This window comes from Macaca nemestrina, chromosome 5, assembly GCF_043159975.1.
Source record: "Macaca nemestrina isolate mMacNem1 chromosome 5, mMacNem.hap1, whole genome shotgun sequence".
Lineage (NCBI taxonomy): Eukaryota > Metazoa > Chordata > Mammalia > Primates > Cercopithecidae > Macaca > Macaca nemestrina.
In genome coordinates this window covers 124,305,391-124,322,979 of record NC_092129.1, presented here as the reverse complement: position 1 = coordinate 124,322,979, position 17,589 = coordinate 124,305,391, and the positions used below count along the sequence as shown (strand labels likewise).

The 17,589-nt window shown below is 36.5% G+C and overlaps 1 protein-coding gene across 12 annotated transcripts in view; it reads right to left on the bottom strand.

Moving 5' to 3' along the window:
- The window catches only part of LOC105479522 (KH RNA binding domain containing, signal transduction associated 2), a 634,913-nt gene that overhangs the window by 7,137 nt on the left and 610,187 nt on the right, over positions 1-17,589 (bottom strand). For 7 of the 12 annotated variants that reach the window (XM_071096918.1, XM_071096922.1, XM_071096915.1 and 4 more), the window contains 3 exons: positions 13,933-13,995; positions 6,763-6,791; positions 2,042-3,617 (listed from right to left, as the gene is read on the bottom strand). The gene's annotated coding sequence lies outside the window, so the exon portion shown is untranslated. Of the gene's footprint in view, positions 1-2,041; positions 3,618-6,762; positions 6,792-6,813; positions 7,771-13,932; positions 13,996-17,589 lie in introns of those variants that run through there. The other 5 variants (XM_011737507.3, XM_011737512.3, XM_011737508.3 and 2 more) reach the window with 3 other exon arrangements.

The window sequence follows — 17,589 nt, the reverse complement described above, 5'->3', positions numbered from 1 at the left end:
AATTTGTTTGCATTCCTCTAAGTGGAGCATCTAGCTGTTAGGCAAAATAAAACATTAAATTATCTTGCCAATTTGCTATAAATATTTGAAAATGATTGCTATTGGAATACATAAACAGTTTTTTAAGTTCCCTTATGAAATGAACTGATGCATTTTGGTTACTAATTAAATATCTATGTTTATAGAATGTCCTACAGTCTCCCATATATGGAAAAATGAATATAGCTTAGTGGCTGCCTGTTCTAGAGGACAATGTTCAAGCTATTTAGCTTGCCACTCAATATCTTCCCAAAGCTGTCCCCTACTTATCTTTTAGGCATATCTCTTTCATAAATATTCTGCTTCTGCTGAATTATTTTACTTATAATTTCTTGAATACATTTCTCACTTTCCACACCTCTAATATTTATGTCTTTTTCCCTCTTAAAATCTATAGAATGAGCATTTTTCTATCACAGATTGAGCTTTCTCTTTTTACCCTTCTCCCAATCCAAATTCCTCTTGAATTGCTGATCACTGTAACTCATCCATCTCACATGCTAACTCTTCCAAAATGGCCGCCCGTCATCTTTCAAACCATACTTCTGCTTTTGAAATGATAGTCCCTGTACTACTTAATTAAGCTATGCTGCCATGTTGTTGTCATTATATTTATGCATTTTTATTTTTCATTTTCCTCAGATGGTAAAGTCTTGGGGGTAGGGACCGTGATTTACAGACATCTTTGAATCACACTCAGCACCTAGTAGTACACTGTCCTGTACATAGTAATTGTTCATTATACAGTAGTTAAATAAATGTTGAATGAGTTATGATTTTGCATTAGAACTAGAAAATGGTGTGACAACCTGGTTATAAAACATAAAACAAAGTGTTTTTCTGATAGATATAATCACCAAATAATCAAACCATAATATATACAAATATAGTAACCAAAAGTGATGTGTGGACCTTGTTTGGATTTTGATTTGAACAAACTAACTGTAAATGGGTATTTGTGGCACAACTGGTGAAATGCATAATAGATGATACTAAGAATCTATGGTATGAGAAAGGCATGCTCATTACGTCAAAATAGTTATCAGAGATGCACACTGAATAACTTTCAAATAACAAGTTTGATATTTGCTTTAAAATATTAGATAAAATGTATGAGAAATAATAAAAAAACCTTGGCAGCATTGGTCAAAATAATTGATAATTATTGAAGCAGAGTAAAGAGTACATGGTATACATTATACTATACCTCTGTAGTTTAATGTAGGTCTAAATATTTCCATAGAAAGTTTAAATATACATAAAGGAAAATGCCATAGAATAATCTTTCAGTCATTCATATAGTAGGAAAGTAATTATTAAGTTATTTAAGACACTGACTATAAGAGATTCTATGATTTGAATACATTTTCATTTTACAGTGTGTAACCCAACACCTAAGACCAATTCAAATACAAAAACATTCCACTGGTTGCTTAATGTCCTACTCCCTTGTATACCACCCAAGGCTATTGAATGCTTAGTGAGTCTGGCTTTTCACTGTTCTCTAAGGACCCATCACTGTTACTCATAACTGTCTGGCTTAAGAAGGTTGGAGTCAACACAATAGATAGTTACTGACTGAAAAGGATTTACTCTTTTATCCTGAGAATGACCAACAGCCCTGTAAAAGGCAGAACACTTCTTTATCTTTGTTAGCTGAACTGGATCCATTCATCTTCAACATCACAGAAGAAAAATGATGTGATGAAAACCTTTCTTGAATAGACATACCAGGGATCAGGTAAGAAATTTTGGACATGGCCAAGTAGCAAACAATAAAGAAAGATGGCATTCAAAGGCAGAAAACATATGAATTGGTGATTTGAACTTCAGACTTACAGTCTTTCAGTTTTGTCGCCACTTTCTTAGACAAACTCCTCTTTATTACTCCTTCCATTGATCTGAAGCCTCTAACCTTGGTTATCTGTTAGCATGCTCAAAACCACCCCCACAAAAGCATAAAACCTAAGTCATATTCTTGTGCATGCTATGGGAACACAACCTCCAAAGAAGTGCTCTGCCTTCTCAGTTTTCAATCACCATTAAGCTCTTCCCTCCATTGTCAGAGATGCACCTCCACTTTCCTATGGATTACTTAAATAACTTCTGTATTGGTCTCTTGTTTCCAATATTTTCTCTCTGCAACACACATAATGGAATGCTTTTAGGTTAGGCTTCCTACAGCACTTAGCATGCCACTCTCATATTCAAAAGCTTCCACTGGCTCACCATTGCCTGTTAAATAAAGCACATTCCCGTTCACTCAGTATTTCAGACCTCACAAATCTGTCTAAAGTCTACACTCTAATCTTGACTTTCTTTAAGCAACTTGAAACTGTAAACCAACTGAACTAGTTGCAGGTCCCTCAAAATACTCTGTACTTTGGGGTCTCCATTCTTTCCTCCTGTTAGTTAAAGCATCTCTTTTTAAACATTTCCACTCAAGGTACCCTCCAATTCTTCATTTCATCATCCCTTAGCATGTAACCTTGTCAGAATTAGCCTCTTACTCTGTAAGAATCTATAGCTCTTCATGTGTATCTTTCTTAGATATTTCTCTCACTAGTATTATAATATGTTATGAGCTTCATTTCTCTGGTCAACCATAAGCGCTTTGAAAACACAACTGCTTTATTTCATCTTTGTATCTCTAGTCTCTGGCACAGTGGTCTGTACTTACAATATGTTTAATAGACATTGGTTAAAGGGCTGATAGAAAGAATATTAAAAGTTCTATGCAAAGATAGAGATAGAGGTCAAGCAGTGCTTTCACAAATTGAAACATCATGATATTTAAATTCTAGTTATGAAATAAATTATTGTCATTCAATTAGGGCAGTGCTGGAAATTGGATTAAGTACATTCTTTGTTTTTTCACCTTTAGTCCTCTCAATTCTATAATTTTAGAGATGAGGGAACTGAGATTTGGAGAGATGAGGTAGCTTGTTTGTATGCGGTCTGAGATTCCCTTTCTAATTATACTATTAACATGTCTATGGAGCTCCAGAGTTTTGATGACATACCACGAGGGACACCTCAAACTAAAACAGACAATAATCTCACTTCCCATTCCCTACTTCTGTAACAGAAAAATTTGTTTTCTTTGTTTTGTATAGTGAAATTTTATTTTTTATTTTTACCTTGAATACCTGGAAGATAGGACATTCACTTTTTTATTTGCCATTATATCCTCTATTACCTTTGTCTTATACCGGATAATTTTACATACTTAAATTATTTACTTGAATGTACTGAAATATATAACTCTTCACTTAATGTATTAAGAATGATTTTAAGGCCGGGCGCTGTAGCTCACACCTACAATCCCAGCACTTTTGGAGTCCACGGTGGGGGGATTGCTTGAGCCCAGGAGTTCAAGACAAGCCTGGGCAACAAGGTGAAACTCTGTCTCTATATTTAAAAAAAATAAAGTTAGCCTGGCATGGTGGAGTATGCCTGTGGTCCCAGCTACTGGGGAGGCTGAGGTAGGAGGATGTCTTGAGCCTGGGAGGCAGAGGTTGCAGTGAGCTGAGATCACACCAATGTACTCCAGCCTGGGTGACAGACTGAGACTCCACCTCAAAAAAAGAAGAAGAAATTTTAAATAAAAATTTAGGTTACATTTACTTCCACAAAGCAGACACATCATGAGCCTAGGCGCCTATTTAAATAATGCCATCGTGTTCCAACAAATATGTTCTAATCCACTTTTGGAACTGTTCTAAGAATCAATATATGTCTCATAAAAAAATACATTTTATTACTTTATAGTCTAAATTCCTACTTGTCCCAAATAGTTTTGGTTCTTTAAAGAAATGTTTTCCACCCTGAAAGGATAAAACCATTGTGAGAATACTTAAAATGTGATGTTAAAATCCAATGCCAAAAATGACATTTAAAAATTATTTTGGGAGATGCAAGGCTCACAAAGGCGGCCACTTAAAAGAGAGCTTGAGTGTGCAAATGCTGATATGTGTGCATGTGTACATATATATATTATGGTATGTACATATATTTTGATATGTATGTTCTGATATGTATATACATATACTGATATGTACATACATATACTGATATGTACACACTGTATATTTTTATTTCCCTAGTTATAGCTTATATCAGAAATATCAAGCAAATTCTGTATATAAAAAAATTCAAAAAGATTCAAAATGAAAAATTTCTTCTGGGAATGAGAAAGAAAATTTTTTATGACAAAATTTAGCAACCTTTCATGTTAAAAACTCTCAATAAACTAGGTATTGAATGAACATACCTCAGAATAACAAGAGCCATCTATGATGAACCCACAACCAACATCATACAGAAGGGGCAAAAGCTGGAAGCATTCCCTTTGAAAACAGGCATAAGACAAGGATACACTCTCTCACCACTCTATTCAACACATTGGAAACCCTGGCCAAGCAATCAGGCAAGAGAAAGAAATAAAGGGCATCCGGCCGGGCGCGGTGGCTCAAGCCTGTAATCCCAGCACTTTGGGAGGCCGAGACGGGAGGATCACGAGGTCAGGAGATTGAGACCATCCTGGCTAACACGGTGAAACCCTCTCTCTACTAAAAAATACAAAAAACTAGCTGGGCTAGGTGGCGGGCGCCTGTAGTCCCAGCTACTCGGGAGGCTGAGGCAGGAGAATGGCGTGAACCCGGGAAGCGGAGCTTGCAGTGAGCTGAGATCAGGCCACTGCACTCCAGCCTGGGTGACACAGCGAGACTCCGTCTCAAAAAAAAAAAAAAAAAAAAAAAAAAAAAAAAAAAAAGAAATATAGGGCATCCAAATAGGAAGAGAGGAAGTCAAACTATCCCTGTTTGCAGACAACACAATTCTACCTTTAGAAAACCCCATAACTTCAGCCCCAAATCTCCTTGATCTGAAAAACAACTTCAGCAAAGTTTCAGGATACAAAATCAATGTACAAAATTCAATTCCTATACACCCTAACAGCAGCTAAGCCAAGAGCCAAATCAATAACACAATCCCATTCATAATAGCCACACAAAAAATAAAATACCTAGGAATACAGCCTACTAGGGAGGTGAAAGATCTCTACAATGAGAATTACAAAACACTGCTCAAAGAAATCAGAGATAATGAAAAGAAATGAAAACATTCCATGCTCATGGATAGGAAGAATCAATATCATTAAGATGGTCATACTGCCAAAAGCAAATTACAGATTCAATGCTATTCCTATCAAACTACCAATGACATTCTTCACACGACTAGTAAAATTATTTTAAAATTTATATGGAACCAAAAAAAAAAAAAAAAATCCCAAATAGCCAAGGCAATCATAAGCAAAAAGAACAAAGCTGGAGGCATCATGTTACCTGACTTCAAACTATACTACAGGGATATAGTAACCAAAACAGCATGGTACTGGTATGAAAGCAGACACATAGACCAATGGCACAGCATAGAGAGACTAGAAATAAGGCCACACACCTACAGCCATCTATTCTGACAAAGCCAACAAAAACAAGCAATGGGGAAAGGACTCCCAATTCAAAAATGGTGCTGGGATAACTGGGTAGCCGTATCCCAGATGATTGAAACTGAATCCCTTTGTTACACCATATATATATAAAAAATCAACTAACAATGGATGAAAGACTTAAATGTAAAACCTCAAATTATAAAAACCCTGGAAGACAACTTAGGCAATATCATTGTGGACACAGAAATTGGCAAACATTTCACGAAAAAGACCCTAAAAGCAATAGCAATAAAAGCAAAAATTGACAAATGGAATCTAATTAAACTTAAGCGTTTCTGTACAGCAAAAGAAACTATCAACAGAGTAAACACAATCTACAGAATGAGAGAAAGTATTTACAAACTGTGCATCTGACCAAGGTCTAATATCCAGAAATTACAAGGAACTTTAAGCAAATTTACAAGAAACAAAAACAACCCCATTAAAAAGTAGGCAAAAGACATGAACAGACATTTTCTAAAGAAGACATACATGTGGCCAACAAGCATATGAATAAAAGCTCAATATCACTAATCATTAGAGAAGTGCAAATCAAAATAATAATGAGATACCATCTCACACCAGTCAGGATGGCTATTACTAAAAAGTCAAAAAATAACAGGTGCTGGCAAGGTTGTGGAGAAAAGGGAATACTTATATACTACTTGTGGGAGTGTAAATTAGTTCAACCACTGTGGAAAGCAGTGTGGTGATTTCTCAAAGAGCTAAAAACAATTACTGTTTAACCTAACAATCTCAATACTGGGTGTATACTCAAAGGAATAAAAATTATTCTACCATGAAGACACATGCATGCCAACATTCTTTGTAGCACTATTCACAATAGCAAAGAACGGAATCAACCTAAATGCCCATCAATGAAAAACTGAATAAAGAAAATGTGGAACATATACACCATGGAATGCTACACAGCCATAAAAAAGATGAGATCATGTCCTATGAAGGAACATGGATGGAGTTGGAGGCCACCATACTTAGCAAACTAATGCAGAAACAAAATGAAATATCTCATGTTCTCACTTGTAAGTAGGAGCTAAATAATGAGAACACATGGACACATAGGATGGAAAAAACACACACTGGGGCCTATCAGAGGGTGGGGGATGGGAGAAGGAAGAGGATCAGGAAACATAACTATTGGCTACTAGGCTTAGCACCTGAGTGATAAAAAAAATCTGTACAACAAACCCTTGCAAGATGAGTTTACTTACATAAGAAACCTTGACATATGCACTTGAACCTAAAATAAAAATTAAAAAAAAAATAAAACAACAAAAAATATACTTTGGCAGCCAAAAAAACTGTATTTGAGTAGTTCTTGGAGCTTTGAAATAGCAGATGGATAACCTAAAGATATTTCAGGTTGGTATTTTCAAAGTGTTTCCCTCCTTGAATGCTATTCCTAAAAGATTTAACTGTGTGTGGAAGTTGGTGGAGAAGAAATTGGTAGTTAAATGTGTTGGTCAGATACAGCTCTGAAAGACCTATGGAGCATAAGAACACATTAAAGGCTTAGAGACATTTGTCAAGAAAGAAATCTTTAACATCATGTTTCCAATACATTTGATAATGAATCACTTTTTCTTTTTTAACATGACCTTTAATAACATTCCCAATATCTACCTTAAGTAGAACCCTAATAGTTAGGCTGATGATTGTGATGGTGGTATGGCAGCATCACTTATATTCCTTTTAGTAAACACATATATTTTTGTTCCTTGAACAGTTTCCTGTGCTTGTATCCATGTTCTCATTTACCAGTTGTATAACTGTGGCAAGTTATTTAATATCTGAGTCTCAGTCCTTTTATTTGTAAAGTAAAGATAACCTAATACCTATTCATAAGGTTTTCAAAGGATTAAATGAGTCAGTCCATAGAAGGTACTTAGAGCTGTGTTCAATCACTCTATGGTGTGATCTTGGACAATTCCTGTGGCTCAGCTAGAAAACTTAATATTTCCACACAATGGCAATCTTTCCTTCTGACAGATTTTAGTTATAGGAATGTTATGTAAATGGGCACACAATGCTATAAACAGAGGTATTGTTTTCTACAATGAACACTAAATAAGCTCCCAGAGTAACAAGTCTCTGAACACAGTTTGTTTCCAGATTCCTTGGCTCCCAGATCCAGAGGAGTAGGTGGATGCTTTCAGGGCCATATTTCACAGTGTATGTCTTTTCCTCCAAGGACAACTACTTTCTTTTCTTCTGTGTTGCTTTTCGTCAGTTAAAAAAATACACAAACATCATTATTTGGGGTATGCAAAAAAATAGCATTTGGTAATTATGGAGAGACATGTCAATACATGTTATTCATTTGTCCATTATTAAGAAAATGATTATTCTGGTTTCTTGAACTTACAAAGTTGTGAAGAACACAGCCTTTGTAATCTGGCTTTCACATATGTTTAGAAAAGTCCTTGAAGTTCCTCAGTTCCCATATCATCTTTACCTCCCAGAAAAACATATTTCACTCACCTATGTATGCAACCAGAAAAGTTTATTATATATTTGAGCTCTTTTGTATCTAACTTTTTATTAGGAAAGAACAAGCAGAAAACGAATACATATGCTACAATTTTATTTATTTATTTATTTATTTTTGAGATTGAGTCTTGCTCAATCGCCCAGGCTGGAGTGCAGTGGCATGATCTCGGCTCACTGCAACCTCCTCCTCCGGGGTTCAAGTAATTCTCCCTTCTCAGCTTCCCAGGTAGTTGGGATTACAGGCACCCACTATCATGCCCGGCTAATTTTTGTATGTTTGTAGAGATGGGGTTTCACCATGTTGGCCAGACTGGTCTTGAACTCCTGACCTCAGGTGATCCACTCGCCGCAGCCTCCCAAAGTGCTGGAATTACAGGTGTGAGCCACTGTGCCCAGCCCATATGTTACAAATTTAAATATGCAATTGATCTTTATCATCTTTACAACCTTTACTCTTAAGATTCTGAGGATAAAATAAGATCAGTGAAAAATGATGGTGAAAGTATTTTCTATATGGTAAATCATTCTGAAAATATGTTTACTGAGAGCTATAATAACAAATTAGTGTGTGGGGATTTTCATATTTAGGTTTATAATATTACTTGTTTTATATTTCAAAGGAGGGACTAACCTTAGTCAGTATTTTCAAAAACAGATATTGACAAGTCAATAAAACATGATGTTTATGTAAGCTAATGTATAATTCTCTATAATTATCTATAATTGTAGATAATTATATAACATGATACAGAACTCCAATGTTTGTTAACCATTCCTCCCTGCCATAGATATGAATCCTGTTCAGTTATTAGTTGTGATGCACAGCATTAAAACATAGATTATAAGATGCACTTAGTTTCTATATTCTGAAATCAGATGCTTCTCACGATCAACATTCAAAGAATTGCTGATTATATTTTATACCAAAAGTTTTCATTTAATGTATGACATGTCTTGCAATCAACTTTGTTTCATAGTTAAAGAAGTAGAGGATATTGTACCATCATTTGTCCAGAGATCTTTTGTGGATATGTTGATATCACTCAATTAGCCTCCATGATCTTTTATGCATTCCAACTATTTATTTTTGCTATGAAGTACTTATTAACTCTTATTCTTATTCTACCTTAATCAGTAAATGCTATGATGTAGATGTCAAAGACTTCGCAATATTAGTTTTGGGTTTCAATGGCCAAATTATGAACTATGAACAAGTATCTTAGTAAAAAATAGGTGGAAGCAATGACCTAAGTCATAACTTGCTTGGACCAGCCTTGCTCCCTTAAATAAAAGTAAAATAATAACAGCACTGATATCACAAAGGGGGCTTCTAATAAGGAAGAGAAAAATCATCTCAGATTCAGATCTTACATAAGTTGACCTAAAATCCTATTTTTTCTTTTATTTTAAATTTCTTTTAAGAAAGCAAAACCAAATTAATATAATAATATTATAAGATAAAATTTACACTAGCCCTCAATTATGCCATCTTGAGTTTTTATGAAACTAGGTGCCTTGCTAATTGCTTGAGATATTTTTATATTATTTCATTTTCTCCCTATATTATTCCTGTGGGACAATACATGTGAGCTCAATATCCTAACGTCTTTGTTTAGATAAGGCTAGAATCCAACTTCAGATTGAGAAGAATGGATAGTAAAACCATCATCATGAAAACGAAAAGTATCCTAACCTTCCCCAGCCATTTGAAGTCCTCTATCACTGCATCATCATCAAGAGCCTTTTCCACAGCTATTTTAATATGTTCAGATTGCCTATTCATTCAGAAAATATTTATTTCGCCCTGTGTGTCAGGTGCTGTGCTAGATTCCTGGAATTTAGAGATGAATACATATTCTGCCTCCAAGGACAGCACCATATGAAGACAGACAAATAGTCAGACACTTTCAATAATATGTGGTGAAGCAATTATATAGAAAAGCTGTAGAAACAGAAAACAAGGCTGTCATTCTAACCATCCTGACTGGGGAGGGAAGGAGACAGTTTTATCTCAAAGAAGCCAATGTGTGGCCTGAGTAAAATAATATGAATAGAAATTGATCAAGTGGTAATATTTGTGTTTTTCCTCTTTACTGGATCTCAAATTTTGTAAGGTATCAGATGTAGTCGGGCCTTCCTACCTTATTTTCAGGCACTCTTCCTGAAGTAGTATCATTGATTCCTTTGACCTTCCATCGCTATGCTAAATATTTCCATCCCTATGCTAATTATTTCCGTCCAGATAGGTATCTCCAGGGTATATTTTTTTCTTTCTTTCTTTTTTTTTTTTTTTTTGAGACAGAGTCTCGCTCTGTCGCCCAGGCTGGAGTGCAGTGGCCGGATCTCAGCTCACTGCAAGCTCCGCCTCCCGGGTTTACGCCATTCTCCTGCCTCAGCCTCCCGAGTAGCTGGGACTACAGGCGCCCGCCACCTCGCCCGGCTAGTTTTTTTTTTTTTTTTTTGTATTTTTTAGTAGAGACGAGGTTTCACTGGGTTAGCCAGGATGGTCTCGATCTCCTGACCTCGTGATCCTCCCGTCTCGGCCTCCCAAAGTGCTGGGATTACAGGCTTGAGCCACCGCGCCCGGCCCAGGGTATATTTTTCTGAGTTTTTGTAGGTCATTTTGTGGTAAGGGGAAAAAAATACGACCACAAGGTGGCAGTAGCTTTACCGGGGGCTACTTTGCCAGTTTCTCTTGTGGAGGAAGTCCTTCACAGCGGGAGTCTGTCTAGTAGCTAAGGGTCAGGGTCAGCACTCAGAAAGGAAGGAAGGCAAGGAAACTCCTAGGAGAGATGGGGCTTATGTGTCAAGGCAATGTTGCTCAGTGGCATGCTGAGGAGTCCGGGTCAAAGAGCTCCAAAGGGCAGCAGTGGCTTGGTTCTTTATAACCCATGAGATTTATCTACTGCTAGCAGCTGTGGGGTGAGGTTTTGTGGCATATGCAAAACAGTCAGATTTTAAATGGCTAAAAATCTGCTTATGTAGCCTATTTTAAAAATAAATGCGTGTGTAAACATTTGATTTGATCTCCTGGTGGGCTTTTGGGCTAGTGGGTGTCAGCCTATATTGAGGAAGTAACAACCTGGGGGCCAATACGCAGAGGCCATCTTTGGCTCATTTATATAACAGCTTCACATCTGTATAAATCAGTATAATCCAACGCCTATTTATTATCTCCACTGGGATGTCACATAAATATCATGAAATTAACCTAATTAAGATAGAACTGGTACTTCAACAATTTTTCTTTCTTAGTAAATAGAACTATTATCTAAGACTTGAGGCAGAAACTTCAGGATCATACACAGTTCCTCCATTTCCAATCCAAACCATCACGAAATTCTGTCATTTCTACTTCCTGCTTGTCTCTCATATCCAGTTATCGATAGCTGCATTACCAACACTCAAGACTAAGTTACATATGTTTCTTGTTTGGATTACTCTAATGTTCTGCTAGGTTGTCTTCTTATTTTACTCTTATCTCCTTTCCATAGGTTCTTCATACAGCAACCGGGGTTATCTTTTGAAACATGTAGAGATCATGCTAGCTCTTTGCTTAGTACGTTGTAACAGTACCCTGTTCCACCCTGAGAATATCCAAATTAGAAAAACCCTGCATCGTCAGACCTGTAATTCTCCCTCCAAGTCCCAGCTGCTCATCAGTGTCCAGCTACAGGCTCAATGACTCGTGCATGCTCTTTTCCACAGCAGGGTCTCTGCACTGCTATTCTTTCTGCCTGCATTATGCAGCTCTTCCAACAATTTGAGTGACTGGTTCCTTTTCTACCTTCAGGTGTTGCTTAAATGTCATTTCCTCAGAGAGGCCTTATGTAACTGGCCTAAAATTTCCCTCAACCTCCCCACCTCTCATCCCCATTATTTTCTCTCCTGCTTTCCAGTTATTTCTGGCATAAAAATGATTTCGGTTTGTAACTTAAATATTATGTGTTTTGTTTATTGTTCCAAACTCTCTCTAGATTCTAGGCTTCATGCAAGCAGATACTTTGTCTGTCATGCCCTGTTTACTGCTTTTTTAAAAAAATGTTTTTTTTCCTTTAATCAGATGTCTAGTACAGGGCTGGCACATAATAGAATCTAAATATTTGTTAATTTAAATATAAACATAATTTGTAAAAGATAAATAAGTGAATAAGCACAGTCAGATGGGAAAGGTCTCTCTTTTTAAGGGTTAACGATGTTATTATCTTATGCCATACAGTCAAATATATGAAAAACTTAATGCCCCCTTTTTTAAAAAAAAATTAGGCCAAGAATTTAAACAACTATGGGGACTATGAACAACTCTTGAATGAACACATTTGAAAATCATAGAGTTAAATCAGTTAAAATTCCTTAGCAAGGCTGGGGGTACTAAAAAGTACATTGTGATACATTGTTCTCCAAATTTTTTAGACCAAAGAAGATAAAATAAGAGTAATTATCATCATTAAGTGTCTAGAAGGTGTATGAGGAAAGGTTTTCTAATGGGGGTAAGAATTAAAAAGAAAAACTTTATTAACAGGACATAACAATATCTGAGAATCCTGACTTTCTACTGTGCTGTTTTATATTTCTAAGGCATCTCTGGCTGTATTCCCTTTTCCTTCTTACTATTTCCAATGTGTACATTTTCTCTGTTTTCCTTGCTTAGTCTTAATGGAAATTCAACCATTCTGTATTGGAAGTGAAGCTGTCTTAATTTGGAAATGGTGACAGAAATAATAATACAAATAATAATAATATGATTGATAAACATGTATTGTTTCCTATGTGCTAGACATTATTCTAAGGGTTTTAGGTGCTCTAAGTGATTTAATGCTAAAACAAAGCCTATGACTTAGGTACAGGGGGAGCATTCCTTATTTGGAGTGCATGGGAGCAGAGGAGTTTTGGATTTCAATTTTTTTTTAGATTTTGTAATATTTGCTATAATAGATATTTGCTACATAATAAGATATCTCAGGGATGGAACCCAAGTCTAAACGTGAAATTTATTTATGTTTTATGTACATTTTATATTCATAACCTGAAGGTAGTTTTATTTTCGTCTTGGGGATGCCGAATAAACTGTGTGTTTTGCACCTGCATTTTGACTGCAACTCGTCACATGAGCTCAGGTGTGAAATTTTCCTCTTGTGGCATTATATGGTGCCCAAAAGGTTTCAGATTTTGGAGAATTTTGGACTTGGGATTAGGTCTGCTCAACCTGAACTATTATGATATTCATTTTACAAATGAAAAGACAGAGGCAAAGTAAGATTACATATCTTGTCCAAAATCTCACAGCTGGAAAATTGTGGAACCAGGACTTGAAACCAAGCCTTCTGGCTCACAGTGCTTGTCATGAATCACCACAGTCAATACTTACTCCTGTAATTATGTTCCATTCCTGTTTAGTCATCAGAATTTTTTATTTAGGAGGAATAAGTGCATATGCTATAAGTACGTTCTAAAGATATCCAGATTGTACTGGTAAAGAAGTGGGAGGTTGTAACAGTAAATGTAGGAATGCCCAATTTGTTTTTTTGCTATACTACTTGGAAATCATTAGCTTTTTAATTGTAATATTTATAGATTTTATTGGTGGGTAGCACCAACAGTGGACAGCAGAGATTTTCTTGACTTCCCCTTTCCTTTCTCCAGGTAAAAACAAACTGAGAAGTCTGGGAGCCGCTTTCTAGGATAAGACAGATTATAAACCTATGAAATTTTGGAGTGGAGAGAAGAAAATTTGCTCTTTTGCTTTTCTCTGTTTCTAGTTCTCTCCTCTCTATGCTTTTTGTTCAGTAAAACTTAATATCTCATATAATTAATAATTGGAAAGAAATCTTCACTGTCATAGATACATTCATTCACCTTTTATTTATTTAACAAATATTTATGATACCTACTTCTGTTAGGCTCTGTGTCAGGCTTGGATCTGTAGTGGTGAGGCGAGTTCAGATGAAGAAAATCTGTGGTGAAAAAAAAGAAGATGAAAACATGAAACAAACACATATATATGCTCATATGTATGATGTGATTTTTGTATGTATTACTTATACATATACATGCATCCACTTTATATTTACTATATATTTTACATATTTATATATAATTTAAACTTATACACTTTATGTGCTTATTCTATACATATTTTACATGTATATATAGTTACAAATCATCACAAGTGCTATGAAGGAAACCAAGAGGTTATTTGACAGATAACAAATTATTAATGATGGGAACTACTAGAAAGGCAATAGGGAGTCCCTGGGAAGAGATAGGTTAGGGATATTACTTGATTCAAAGAAAAGTGGCAAAGGGGACTTGAACTCCCTGTGCTTCATAGCCTAGCTCCCAGAATCCCTGGTCTAGAATAAAGGAACCACTCAGAGCTGTGTCCTGTGTGGGTGACCAAAATGCCCATGGATGTAGCCACGGGCACAGAGTGAGCACATCAGTGTGTTCATTTTCAAGAAACAACATACCAGCACAGATTGGTGAAATCTAGAAGACATTTAGTTTACAAGCCTATGTTGTGAACATGCTGTGAGGAGATATAAAAGAAAAAGTACCTTTGACTGCAAAGCTTCTGAGTCTAATTGGGTAGAATAAACAGATGCATGAGAAATGACACCGGAGGCAATGGACCAAAATGTGCAAAGAGAGCTATTATAAATGGAATAAACAGAGCATGGCTGAGCTCATCCTTTTTAAAGGAAATGAGTTAGAGACATGGCATTTACTTAATTGATGGTGGAGTCAGTGAGAATATATTTAGATGGACACTGAAAATAAGGGCTTAAATTTAGGAAGACGAACACAGAGAGAGGATGCAATGTCTAGTGAAAAAGAATGTAAACAAGATAAGGAGTTGAAAAGCTTTGTCCTAAACTTGTTAAAGTGCTACTGTTCCTCTCAAGTGCCTGTTTACCTTATGTATCAATGTCGTTCAACAAAGATGTAACGACTTCTATGGACAGGGTATAAACACTAGGCATCTTCTAAAATAACAAGTCTGTTATATGTTCGTAAATATTTCTAGTTCTAAAAATATTTAAAAATAAAAATCTATTTGAAGATCCTAATACTAAAATTTGTCCAGCATGAGAGGCCTTGAAACTTTCAGTGTTGTTCAGAATCAGCTTAACAAATATTATTTGAATGATTTCTAGGTGTCAGGGAAGTTAGTGGACACTAGGAATGCAAAGATAAAACAGTCCTTCCTTTATGGAACTTCAAGTCTAATGTGAAACTGAGAGCGAGAGAGAGAGAGAGAGAGAGAGAGAGAGAGAGAGGTAAACCATTTCATAAAACGCTCTATGGAGGCACAAATTGAAGCTACAAAGCAATGCTCCCCAGACAGTGACTGGGAGAGTTCAGAGAATACTCCTGGCAAGGATAGTTACTTGGCTTAGAATTTATAACACAGCAAAAGAAAGTAAAATAAAAAAGATCATGTGGGGAAGAAGGAGCAGTGTAGTAGGATGGGTATACAGAAAAATGGTGAAAAAAATTATAAAATATTATTTTTAGAAACTCAGCAAGATTGCATGTTTCAACATTCAAAATTCAAAATAAATTTAACAAATTCATGGAACACACAACCCTAGTTTGGCAGCTTTGGATTAAGAATATATTTACAGGATTAATTTAAGATTTTAAGATACGAATTTGCTTTGTGGCCCAAATTTCCTTCCTCAAAAAAAAAAAAAAAAAAAAAAAAAAAAGCACAAGGAATAGAATTTTAGAATAAAATCTAACAGGTCCATACTTCAGTCCTGCTATTCTCCTATGTGGAAATAGATCTGGAGACCCTGTCATTCTTTGTAACTTACTAGAAAGGGCACTAATATTTGATAGACTAACCACCTATAAATCAATTCCTTGCAGTGAATTTGAGGGATATGGCCTGAAGAAGGTTAATAATCAAGTATAATTTCTGAGTGTCTTGTGACACTAATGTTAGCAGAAACACAGAAAAATACTTTATCTCTGCCAACATCTCAGGAATATGGTGCAGACTTGAGGGTAGAATCATCATTTAACTAAAGGAGGAGAGCTGTAAAGGGAACCATGATTGTTAGTGTTTATGAACCAGAAATCTCTGGAATCTTCATGATGGGTACAGGAGAGAGAAGAGCACTTCTGTTGTTTGCTCAAGAATCCAGTATGGGCAAGTGGCCTGTGTCAGACCTTGGGTCAATCAGGGTTCAGTTAGGAAAATAGGGTTCATTTGGAGTAAAGGACTATAATGCAGGGGCTTAGTTAAAGCAAGAAATGGGTAATGAAAGAGACAAGAAACCAATAGAGCAAAGGCTCACTTCTTGTCTCTTTCATTACCCATTTCTTCTCTGAGTTGCTCAACTCCGAAATTAGTAACAGGAGCAAGTTGTAGCTAACCCTAGGCTGGAGGGACACAGGACAGGACAAGGGGATGCTTCTATAACTAACACAGGAGCCTTGGATTACCTGCTGGGAACTGGAACTGTGGCAAACTTGAGTAGTGAGAGGCAGAGTGGGGAAAAGATACAGCTGCTGCTGGGGAAGGTGCAGGAGGCAAAGTTAATGTTGGGAAAATAACCTGACTTCTACCTTTTTCTCAATCTCATAGGCTCCTTCCAGGGTACTTATCCCCAAACCCCCACTGGCAGAAGCCAGTTGCAAGCTAGCTGAGACAGCTCTCTGGGAAAGGAAACCTTAGGGGTCAGATCTCCCTCCTGCTAACTGAGCCAGAGAAAGGGCAAAAGGTGGATTCAAAGGCAAACATGCCCAGAAACAACACAAAACCCATTAAGGAGAGTTTAAGTTACAGAAATCCCAGGACTATCCTGCGGAATAAGGTCTGTGTTCCAAAGACTAGGTTCTTAAAATGTTTAAATACACACACACACACACACACACACACACACACACACACACACGTATTTTTTGAGATGGAGTTTTGCACTCTGTTGCCCAGGCTGGAGAGCAGTGGTGCAAGCTCGGCTCCCTGCAACCTCCACCTCCTAGTTCAAGTGATACTCCTGCCTCAGCCTCCCACGTAGCTGGGATTACAGGCATGTGCCACCACATCTGGCTAATTTTTTGTATTTTTAGTAGAGACAGGGTTTCACCATGTTGGTCAGGCTGGTCTCGAACTCCTGACCTCAGGTGATCCACCTGCCTTGGTCTCCAAAAGTGTTGGGATTACAGGCGTGAGCCACCGTGCCTTGCCTAAATACATATTTTTAAAACATATATTTTTTCTGCTTAATGTGACCAGAAGGTCAATGGGAAAAGGGAACGTGTCCACGCACAACCAAAAAATTACTTTAAATTTAATTAGAAATGCTCATCACAGAAGACAAACTGATTTGTTTTTCTCTAAAAGAAATTGCTATGTTAATATCCTGTTTTATAAAACTTAGCCTACATGTAAGATTTTTTATTTGTTGAAGTAATCCATTTCACACATCAGAAAATCCTTGAATTATCAAAGAAAGGCTTATTTGCCTAAATAACCATGTTGGCCTGACACTGAGATGTGGAGTTTGTTTGAAGTTTTTGTACATTTAGTGACCGGA